Below are 12,051 nucleotides of genomic sequence, written 5' to 3' on the forward strand. Positions count from 1 at the left end.
ACATGGGGAAATTTACCAGAAAGAATACAGGTATAATTATATAGCTTTAGTATTACTGGTATAACTCCCTGTATAGACACTTTTATTCCAGAATAAGGGTGCCTTTTTCCTGTTATACCACATATCAAAGGAACACGGGCAATGGCAATGCTCACATAGTAACTTCATGTACTTTGTGACCACCTACACTCCTTGTGTAATGCCGATAGACCCCGGTCGTCGGCGGGCGGGATTGAACTTGGGGCCTCTGGAGCTTAGTGCATGAGCCTCTACTGCATGAGCCAAAAACCAACTGGCTGTTCGCTAAGGCGGTAGCGCAGACTCATTAATCTCTCTGTCTCTCTCTCTCTAAGTGGCCTTGGTGCCACTAGGTGGGACAGAACATCACACCCAGGAGGTGTGTGGGTTACACCTGTTCAGGCAAAACGCCCAGGATGACAATCTATATCTGGCTCTTGACTGTATGAATAGGGGTCAAATTCAATCCCAATCAAGATTACCATTGTCAGTGGGAAACATAATGAGTCCTTAGACTGCATTTTTCATAAGCGTCAAAAACGGACAGTTTTAAAAGGAAAAGAAGCCACGTATTAGATTTAAAAACAATTCATTGCAAATCATTTCATGGAGCAAAGGTACTGCCATATGAAATTCCATTAATCCATCACAGTTGAAAGGTTAGTAAGACATGCATACATCAGAAATGCTTTAGGCTGAGGTTTGGAATGGTCTATGCAGTTCCCTTTCAGGTTTCAGGAACGGAAGTAAGTAATAATTAAATAAAAATAAAAATTGAACTAAGCTGTAAATCAAAGCAACGTAGGTAACTTCCATAACTTATTACATAGTTCCATAGTTTGCTACTGGCCAGTACATACAATTCAAATAATTAGAGTGGCTTTGCCTACTTGGGGTCTAAACAAATTGGGTAGTTCATAGTTCTTTGCAGAGGGGTGTGTGTGGTGGAAACAACCTATATGCAACGGTTTATGATAACATAAATTGCACTGATTTACTTGGCAAGTCTATACAATAGCCTGACCAGGGTTCAAAGCCAAATGCTGAAACCTGGCCCCAGACGTTATTTAACACAAAACCACAAAAATCTCTAAACCTCAAACTGGCATGTCTCACCAAAAAGGTGATGATTTAAATCCACTACATTTCACACAGAGTAAACAAACTGCCGAAACTTGGTCTTTAACCAGTGTTTGGAGCAGCCTTCAAATTGCAGGGTCTGAGATGGAAGAGCGTTCATCCAGAGGCCACCACAACCGGTCTGGGTCCAAATAGATATAAACAACCAATGTGAATGGTGCAGCTGCCTCGTTATTATATTCAGCTGGCCAGAAACATATTTTATGTCTTGATGACGTTGTGAACAAGTGACGAGGAAAGCAGTTGCCCATTGTATGGTTTTTAAGATTATATTTCCCAAACATTTCTTTTTTAAAGTGGTGAGTAAATAATAAAACAAAAGAACTAATTGTACTGAAGATATTCCTCAGCTGTAACTTCAGCTATTGATTGTTATAGTCTAAGTTATTGATGAGCAGTGAAAATAACTTTAAAACCTCAAATATTTAATAGCCTTTAAGGAAAGCCACATTCCGCCAACAGAGACGATTGTGTGGTATCCCATGACAAATGTAAGGCCCCAATCCTGTACATGCTTATACACGAGTAACTTTATGCATGTGAGTAATTCCATTAAACTCAGTGGGTTGACTCATGTGCATAGGCATTTGAAGGATTGGGGGCCTTCCTCCTGCAATTTCCCCACACAGCTAGATCACTGTGCAATGGGGCTGTGTGTGAGCTAGGAGTCTATCTGCCCTCAGAGGAACTTGCATGATCAGGGTCTAAGTGGTAGCATTTTAATGATATGCTTTTGTGTATACGATTAAAAACATTGAAAACCAGGCGGGAACAAGCAAGAGTTGGGCCCAAACCAAACACCTTGGTCTGAATTTGCAGTTCAAACCTTTTTCAGTCATGTGTAAGCTTTTCAGACCATGACTTTTTATACGTTGGAGCTACACCTAGCACAATTGAGCCCTTTTCCGAGTGGGGGCTCGGGGCACTACTTGGGCTTAAATACTTAAGAATAATGAATACAAACATCAGATCTCGACACCCAGAAACTGTGGAACTCAAGAGCACTTTGGGGTGGCTGGTATGAAAAGGGGGAGTGGAGTCAGTGGAGTTACTTTGGAGTTGGCCCAAGGAACTAGCATCTGCAGACCCTGGATTTTAATGCAGTCTCATCTGTGCTATTAACACTCAGCAGCAAGGATTTTGTGATTCTTCTTAAAACCTTTTGACTGAGGGAAGTAAAATGAGAGAGGGACCTCATATCATCACTTCTGCTGGTGTACATTTGTCATAGTATCAACAACAAGCACAAGCTTGACTGCAATCACTTTTGGCTTCCTCCTGTGTCTGAGGTCAATGGGAGTTTTGCCATTAACTTCATTGAGAAATGGATTGGACCCTTAAAACTTTCAAAGACTGATCCAAAGACCATTGAAGTCCATGGAAAGACTCCCATAAATGTCAGTGGGTTTTGAGTCGGGCCATAAAGAACACTTCTGTTGGCAGTAGCAAGAAATAACCATTTGCCAGTTATTCGAAAGTTAGGAAAAAGGGCATTGGATGGAGATAAAGGGAAATGTAATAAAAGTTTATTTTAAAAAATAATGTTATTTCTAGACTACATTTAACATTTCACAAAAATAATCCAAAAAGGATTCCAGAATTTCTTGTAACAGTCTTTCCATTTGCTAATGGAGCAGATATGTTGAATGTGTAATGGGAAATCATAACATGCCCATAATTTAAGCAAACAGTTAACTGAACAGTTAACATCCACTTTATTAAGGTAGCAGCCTGAAGCAAAAATTGTCAACAACTAATTGTAAAGAAATGATTATTTTTATGTACTATAAATAATGGAAAAGACCATATATTAAAAAACAAAGCGGTGTTATGGGATTTAGCAATTTACTTAAAAATCAGGTTTGCTGTAGCAATCAATCACTGATTGTCTATCTGTCACAAGTAGGGTTATTAGAAATTTGAACCTTTAGGATAGTCCTCATGTAAGAGGTGCTAACAGAAAACTCTACACCTGCATAGCAATGATTTAACCATGGAGCTTTGGATGCAAGAAGAAGGCCATAAAGTCCAATCCTGCTTCCATTGAAATCAATGAGAATGTTGATATTGATTTCAATTAGACCAAATAAAGCCCATCAGTTGCTGCTATTTACTCAGTGCACAAGACTTAATTTTAATTAAACCAAAGAACAACGTGTATTCTATATTATTGTGACACATACAGTGATGACACACATTCATTTCCGTGTCAGATTTCACTAGAGTAACCATGAAATTTCATGATGACTTTACAGTTACCGCAAGTCAACCTCCACAAATTCTAATTAAATGATGAAAACCTGGCTAGCCCCCAAGAGATTGGTTAGTCATTTTAACAACAAAAGCACCACTGAACATATGTCTTAATGTGCTTCTTTTAATTATTTTTTTTATTAGTGGTGCAACTTTCTTTCAGTCTTAAAGCTTTGTTGCATCCTGGTTGTTGAGATGAAGTTGAGGTTTAAACATTTCTTACTGAAGAACATCAAAATTATACAATAGCACAGCCAAGCTCCAGTTGCTTGCCGGTCCTGTATAGAAAGAATGAACTGAAACGTGCAGTGGTCGGCCACATTATAGCAGTATTTTATGTTTAAATAATGGTTGGTGGATTTCCTTACATTAACTACATAACACAAATTGATGAGGTGCTCTCAACCAAAGTCATTGCGTTGTTGATCTTTTGCTTAATTGGATTTAATCTTGGTTTAGTTTAGTGTAATACTAGGTGGAAACAATTAAATACAATAGTGGAGCAGTTCATCAAACTTAAGGAAGATACATGCTAAGTACTCAGATCTGATTCCCCTGAGGGTAAGATGTAAAATTGCAATGATACAGAGTCATACTCTTATTTGTAAACAAAAACTTTCTACTTTCTGTCCTTAGAGGAAAACAGATGAAGGAGATCAATCAATATATTTGATTAAGCAGTAAGGTCAGATCCCTCAGCTGGTGCAAATCAGTGTAGCTTCAATGGAGCTATGTTGATTTACACCAGCTGAGAATGTGGCCCATTGCTTTAATTTTTATTAAAAGTATCAGATAACATCAATGCAAAGGATTTACAAATTTACAAATTCATAAATTGTATCAAAGTACCTATGACTCTTGCTAATAACGGTCTGTCAATTTCCCCCTTCCTTTCCATGTATAGCATGGGTATGTCTGCACTGCAAAGAAAAACCCACAGCATTGAGGCTCAGAGCCCAGTCAATTGATTTGGGCTCACAGAGCTTTGGCTGTGTGGCTAAAAATAGCAGTGTAGACATTCGGGCTCAGGCTGGAGCCCAGATTCTGAAACCCAGTGAGGAGGTAGGGCCTTGGAGCCTGGACTCCAGCCTAAGCATTAACGTCTTCGCACTATTTTTAGCCATACAGCTCGTGACCTGCAAATGCGAGTCAATTCACCTGGGCTCTGATGGTTGTTGTTGCAGGTTTTTCTTTGCAGTGTAGACATATTTTATGTGGCATGTAGAGGTGGATCCATCTTTAATTAAAATCCGGGGAGGTTGTTGGGGGACAAACTCACCTAGACTCTAGCTGGCCAGGCGTATTTGTTCGGCACTTATTGTCTCCTCAGATCAAAAGTCAGTTTATGTGGGTCATGGTCACTAAAGAAGTCCCATTGAAAGTTGCTGGGACTCATCCTCTTACATCATTTAGGTGCTTTTGAAAATGCCATCCAAAATCCTCAGTGGTTCCATCTAGGACATATAACATTTGAAGCACATGTAGATCTATCTTTGTCTCTATCAATCAGGAGGAAATGATTGTGGCTAAAAGTGCCACCAAAAAGTGCCACCTGTGGGTGGATGGGGTGTTTCTGAACTAGGTCAGAATATTAATTTTAATTTCTGATTTTAATTACAAACTTTCTGTGTTGGTCCCCAGAATGAAAACAGAAGGGTTTATGCATATGTCCACTGTCTAGCTTTTTCCTATTTCTAATACATCTTGCTGCATTATATTGAACATGAATGTTACCTCCACAGATGGAATATTTGAGCATCCTTGGAATTATCCTTGCCAAGCTACTGCAATGGTGAACTGGACCTGAGAAGCACCATTGTTTGTGGTAGTACTGGCTAGAATTTGCAACAGATTGATGTGTGTCACATGCTTTATGGAGTCTGACTAGGACTTCTACAGACGGAATGATATTTTTTCATGTTTGCGAATAAAGTGGTTCTCTGCACCACAGTGTAACACTGATCATCAACATTGAACATCCAGAATCTTTGAGTAACTGGCGATGACAGCGCTGCAGACTTTGATATTTCCCCAACCGTGCTCCCAAGAGAAAGTATTTTATTCAGGCATCTTTGAGGTATTGGGAGTAATGCTCTGGGGTCTGATTTTAAGGGCACTGTGCATGGCCACAGAGTAGACTGAAAATGCAAATGCAAGTGACGGAGGAGACAGAGCTCAGAGCCTCAAAGGGAAAAGAGACTTTTAACGGTTTGTTTGTGAGGTAAAGGAATTTAAACTCATTTGTAAGAGCCCCCACAACAGGTTACTTAAGCCACAGTGAAGGAAAAATAGCTCGTGAGTTCGGGGTTCAATAAAAGTCGTCTCACAGCCAGACTCCTCCGCCCAAAAAGGGATCTTGGTCTCAGCACAGCTACCAAAGTAAGAGACATACAAGATATTACCTGTTTTATACTCTCCTTTATAGAAAAATTTATTCCAGCTGAACCCAGCCCTATCTCCCTATAGCTGGGTTCCCTGGCAACAATTTCAATGAGGACAGAGACCTGTGGTAGATAGTCTATTCAAGGAGAACATATTAACCCTCTTGATGCCAACCGGCCAAGGTCTATACATGCCCCATCACAGCCTCAGATACAAGACTTTAGATACACAAGCAACCCATTAGTCATTAGCAATTTAATACAGTCCAAAAATAATTATGTGACAACAAACTCAACAAAATTTGCTCTGGGGCACAAGAAGAAGTAGACAAGATTTCCATATTTTTGGAGGAGCATTTACTGTATTTGAAACAGATGAATTCTGTCTGTTTACATTAACTGCCTCACTATTTGGTCCAATTATTCTTACTACTTCAGCAATCATGTTATGCTTGTTCAAGAAGAAAGAAATAACAACAGCTTATCTTGTTGAGAGCAAAGAACAAACAGTAAAAAATCACTGGATGCACTTAAGCACTACAGTTGTTGCTATTGTGCTAAAGAGATGATTCATGTTCTCATAGCAACTAGGGTGAAAGAAAAATGCTCTTCTTCTGAAAAGGATTCTGCTGTAATGGTTAAAGAACACTTGAATAATCAAGCCAAGTAGAAGAAGAAAACCTGTTCCCTATAAAATTATTTACACTGAACTGGAAGACATGCTCGATCCTTATACTGAACATTATTCCATATATTTTTCCAGTTTGTAATGAACAATGTATATTCCATTAAGCTTGTGTAATGGCTAACAATGTCAAATATCGGAAAGCTCCCTAAATAAGGTAAATCTTCCAACCAACATCTGTGGCAACTAAACGTTTACAGAGAATAACTAAGGGGGGAGATATCAATATCATATCTTCAAACTCAAACTCTCTGCTATTAAAAGGTATCGAATCATTTGCATAAATTATTACTATCAAGTTCATATAATCTGCCCGACATATTCTGCATCTGTGTCCATCCGGCCACAAATAGCAAACACCACATTATTTCTGGCCCTGCTGTCACACGATGGTCATATGTCACTTTGGTCTCACTGCACGCACATCACAGTCATAGCATATTGCAGAGCATTAGCGGGAATGACAGAAGTCAGAGTGGACCATGGACACGTTATGCTGACTTCATAGTCTCCGTGCATTGTGATCTTGTCCTCACACACTTAGGTTCACAGTGTTATCACGGTCACAATAAATCACAGTTTGTTAGCACATCACTGTCATGTTTTATTCATGCTGAATATGCTTCCCCCCCGCCCCCCAAGCCATGCCTGGCAAAGTGGTTTGTACAAAGCCACTTGATAAGTTGCTACAGGCATGGAGGGCAAACTTGCCCTTGATTTGCATTTTAATGCTATCCATTGTGGCCAAGTTTAGTCTCTCAAACATAGGGTGACTGTTTTATAGAGATATTTGGGGCTTTTTTATATAGGTGTCTATTACCACCACCCCATCCCAATTTTTCACACTTTCTATCTGGTCATCCTACTCAAACATGGCACATTTTTTAGAATTATTAGAATTAGGGATCAATACACCAGAACACTGGTAAGAGATTGATCTTTATTGCCCAACATGAGTCAGCAGGACAAAAGGTTATATCCTGGCCAGATTGCCATGGTCAGTATCCACCGATTTGAGGGTCTACTGTTAGAATGACCTTCATGGGGGATGACAATAAGGTATCTAAAATTAACACTCCTCTCCTTGCTCTGCTTTGACTTTCTTTCCCATCTTCATCCTCTCCCCTACCATGTTACTCTCTTCCATACCCCGTTCTCCTCTTTCTGCTTTAAGGGCCCTCTCTTGCCATTGATCACTCTACTTTCCTCGAACTATACAAATCTAGCAGACTACTCTGTCACAACTGCTAGGAATCACTGCTTGTGGCAGTACCAATTCAGTGTCGCCGGGTTGAGGGCTACTTGGATCACAGCAGCAGCTGTGGGAAGAGGAAAAAAATATTAAATCTCTTGAACTGAGCAGTAGGCAATGACTTATTGTGGAAATTAGTAGACCACTGCCCACATTAGGAGAGCTGGAGAGGACACCTTTTAATCTCAGCAAGGTATGTTCCCTTCATGCATTTGACAGTGTATCCAGCTGATGCCTGACAACTGGCTGCAAGATGGGCTGCAACCTTCATTGCTAAATTTCATTGCAGCTTTGTGCTACAGATCTTGATACGTAAGCAGTACAGCGCTCACTAGCGGGCCTTTCATTGTTGGTTTCAGCCAAGCATTGCTCACCCCTTCGATAGCAGCTGATACCAGGGTACCCATGGTCTGGGCACTGGAGCTCTATTAAAACTCTCAGCTTTAATGCTGGACCGCAGGGTAGGAGAAGGGTAGCTATTCATAGAATTATTGCATCTGTTTATTTTAAAAAAATCCACATCTTTCCAGGAATTGTCCAGAAAAAACAGTCTTCATCTGAAGGTCTTTTTTTCCCATTGAGGTCAACGAGAGTTTTGCTATTGACTTCAGCAGAGACAGGATCAGGAGTTTATCAGCTAACCATATAACTGTAATAGTTGTCCTGATTCTGAACTCACTCCCACTAAAGTAAAGCTACAATGAAGTTACATTAGTGAAACACCAATGTGAGATCAGAATCAGGCCCTAGGGTTTTATTCTGTGCCCAACAGGTTTCTCCTCTTAATGCTATAACCTTTGTTGCTGTTTAATATATAAAGAATTCAAAAGAATGCATAAATGAATAGACACAGTCCTTCACCTAGACCTTTTGAGGTTGTACTGATTCATGCAAATAAGGTATGCACACTACTGCATTGCCTACTTTCTAAAACGGAGATGCCTGTTTGGAGGGAATCTCACAGAAATCCGATCCACTCTTTGCACTTGTTTTTCAAGTCTCTGAAACATAAAGAAATATCCAACAAAGGAAACTTCCATTTCTCCACAGTTTTAGAGAGTCTTTTCTGGTCACCTGCTGCAATATAAAATCAGGGTCCTATTAACAAAGGAATCATCAGGGGCTCAGATGCAGACCCCCCCCCCCAAAAAAAAATCCAGCCTGCAAGAAAGACTGATCTTTGCACCACAGCTAGCAGCTGAACCCACCTTTTATCTTTTGTAAAATAAAGCGCTGAGTAAAATAACCCTGTCTAATCAGGAAGCTTCAATTTAGCTCAGCGTGGCCAACCGTCCTGGTGGCCACTATTACGGACTTGGCCTGCAGAGGGTGCAACGTAGCTCTCTCCACTCCCACTGAGATCTGTGAGCTCAGCACCTCAAGGGAGTGCTCGTGGCAATGTGCTCTCTAGAAATAAAGTTAATAAATAAGCAAAAATGTATCCTAGCTGATTTTAGTGTCCAGGAAAGTTGGGCTGCATCTATATGGCTCTATCATGAATAAATGATGCACATCTAAGTACTTCACAGTTTACAAAAAGAAAATTGTTATGAAGTGATTGTTTTCACTAGCTTTCCCTGTGCCTGGAGAGTAATTAACTGGAGGACAGGCTAGCCCTGGCATAAGTCAGAAATGATTTAAATGGAGATCTTTCAAATTAAGTGCTTAAGCTCCTGCTCACTGGTTTTATGGATTTCAGAAGGGTGAATTTACACAGTAGTGTCTTCCAGAAACTTTGGGAACAACACGAGAAATGGAAGTTTCTTGCAGTACCTGTCTTGCTTGTCCATTCCCATTGCATTATAGCTGATGATCCATGATGCCTAGAGTGTTCTGCAGTACAATTTACAGTCCATGTTTGTGTCACTTCTTGACACAGTAAGGAGTCAGTTTTATATGCTGTAGTTTGGGCCAAGAAAACAAAATCTCTCTCTAGTAACTGCAACTTGTAACGAGCAAGCTGTGGCATGCCAGATTGCTACAGCTCGCTTGTTAGCTTTGGATTTCAGATAGATTGAACCATTCTGTATATCACCGCTTCATTTCCAGTACAGATTGTTTCTCACAGACATGCACACACCATGGAGCAATCCATGTAGCACAAAATTGTCAAACAAGGGTGCCTGAAGTTAGGCACCAACATCCGTATTTAGGTACCTCAATCAAAGCTTGGCTTGATTTTCAAAGGTACTTAGTACCAAGAACTCCCAGTGAGTCAACGGGAAACATGAGTGCTTGGCGCTCCTAAAATCAGACAAAAAATTGGATCTTGGGGGATTCTTTATTCTCTCTCTCTCTCCATTGGACTTATCTGGCTTGAGGACAAAGTAATGCCCCTGTGTGGTGACTCAAAGCTGAACAGTGTCCAAACAATGTAGAAGGGCCACATTGGGCAGCTTCAGAAGGGCCCTCAGGCCATGTATAATTTGCATTAAATGGAGCGCAATGCAGCTAGCTTCTTCTTTACTGCTGAGATCAAGATGGAGCATAGCATGGGAGGACCTTTCTACTCTCCGAGCCTCACCTCCAATATAAAAATAGAAGACTGCACTGCAGCTCTTCTGTACTGAACAACTCCTGTGGCTACTCCCATAATGGGTCTATCTAAGGCTTCCTTCCAGCCACATTTACTGATATAAGGATTTGTCCGACCCAAATATATCTCCTCTGCAGTTTAACTTATTTCTCTTAAAAGTCTCTGCATGACCAAAGAACAAATCTTTGTTTTTATTCCTCCCAGGTTGAGGGTGGCATCTTGGAAGGTCTATATGGGAAAGCAATGACTTTATGGTGGAGTGTATCAAATGGGTGGAGTGCATCATCCCACAAGAAGATGCATTCTTCAGAAACACACCTGTGTTCTCCCTTAGTCCCCAGAACAGAGCTGAACTCACTTGGACTGTAGTCAGATTTCTCTCTGTCTGCCACGAGGGCAGATCATAAGTGGAATGGATTACATTGGTTCCAAATATGAAATGTTGTCATTTTATGCCTTAGCCAGGCACATCTAGAGCTAGAGGTTTGCTACAGCTGTATCCACAGTTTAGCAGTGCCAGAAATTAAATATAACATTGCTGTTTTTGGCTGCCATAGTAACTCTAAGGAACCATTTGCACTCAGTACTACAGAGTCCAATGGGTGGGAGGTACTGCCCAGAATGTAAGCGGAAATGTGAGAGGTTATGCCAGAGTGGACTTTAGAGCTATACTTTGGCAGCCTGTCACTCACATTGGAAACACGGAAGGCCAAGGTCATTCCCATCATTAACCACCGAGGGTTAATTCCCCACCGGAGTTAGTGAAATTTAAAGCAAACCAAACCAAATCAACATACTGAGCTCCAGAAATTGTACCTCTATAATCAGATCTGCTGGCCATCTCAGAATTGTGTGGCATTGAACAGTTACATTAAAGTAAGAGGTTTTTTTTTTGTTTTGTTTTTTGTTTTAAACAGACAACCATCTCTTCATGGATGGAACCTCAGCCGTACATCTGGGAGTACAGCAATACCGTTTGAGTCTGGCACAGCTGACCTAATGCTAAGCTCATTAATTATCTTTATTTTACCTCTATCTCATTTGTTGGCCTGATCCAGAGCCCTCTGAAGCCAATGAAAAGATGCCCATTGATTTCAATTTGCTTTGAATCAAGTCCTTTTGGGCCTTTCTTCTCTGCTCTTTTTTATATGCTCTGTCTTTTCATTTGGTGTCTTTACGTTTTCTCTCAGTCTGATCTCCGTACTCTTCCCAGTTTATTATACATACCATCCAAAAGCGTGTTTCTCATAGACGCAGTATATTCATTACTACATGTACTGTAATCACCTCTTTGCATGCACACCCCGCTTGCACTATTTGTCAAACAATTTCTATTTTTCTACACATTACAGTTTAACACAATTACTATTCCTACAAATATTGCTTTTAAATACAGCAGGATGCCTTTGGTAGCTGGGATGCTGCCTACTGCCACATGCCTCCTCCTCAGCATTTCAAAGAGTACAACAACATACTCAAATTTGGTTTATGGAGCTACCCACCTATGTTTTACATTGCTGGGAAAACAATGCTTTCTTTCGAATCCAAACAGTGTTCTAAAATTTGGGAGCAGGAAACACAAAGGAAATAGGGAAATTGATTTTCTTTATTATTTTCTGAAATGCAAATCCCTGCGAGAGATCTAGATACATTTGTGAAAGTTCACAAGCATTACTGTATGAGAAAGAGACAGAAGTCAGATCCCTGAAGTGTGCACCATATTCCTTTTGGGGAAAAACAGGACACCTCCTTTCTTAACCCATTTAAGTGCTTGCTAACAGTGTTA

Source organism: Chrysemys picta, chromosome 14, assembly GCF_011386835.1.
Source record: "Chrysemys picta bellii isolate R12L10 chromosome 14, ASM1138683v2, whole genome shotgun sequence".
In the NCBI taxonomy this organism is placed as follows: Eukaryota; Metazoa; Chordata; order Testudines; family Emydidae; genus Chrysemys; species Chrysemys picta.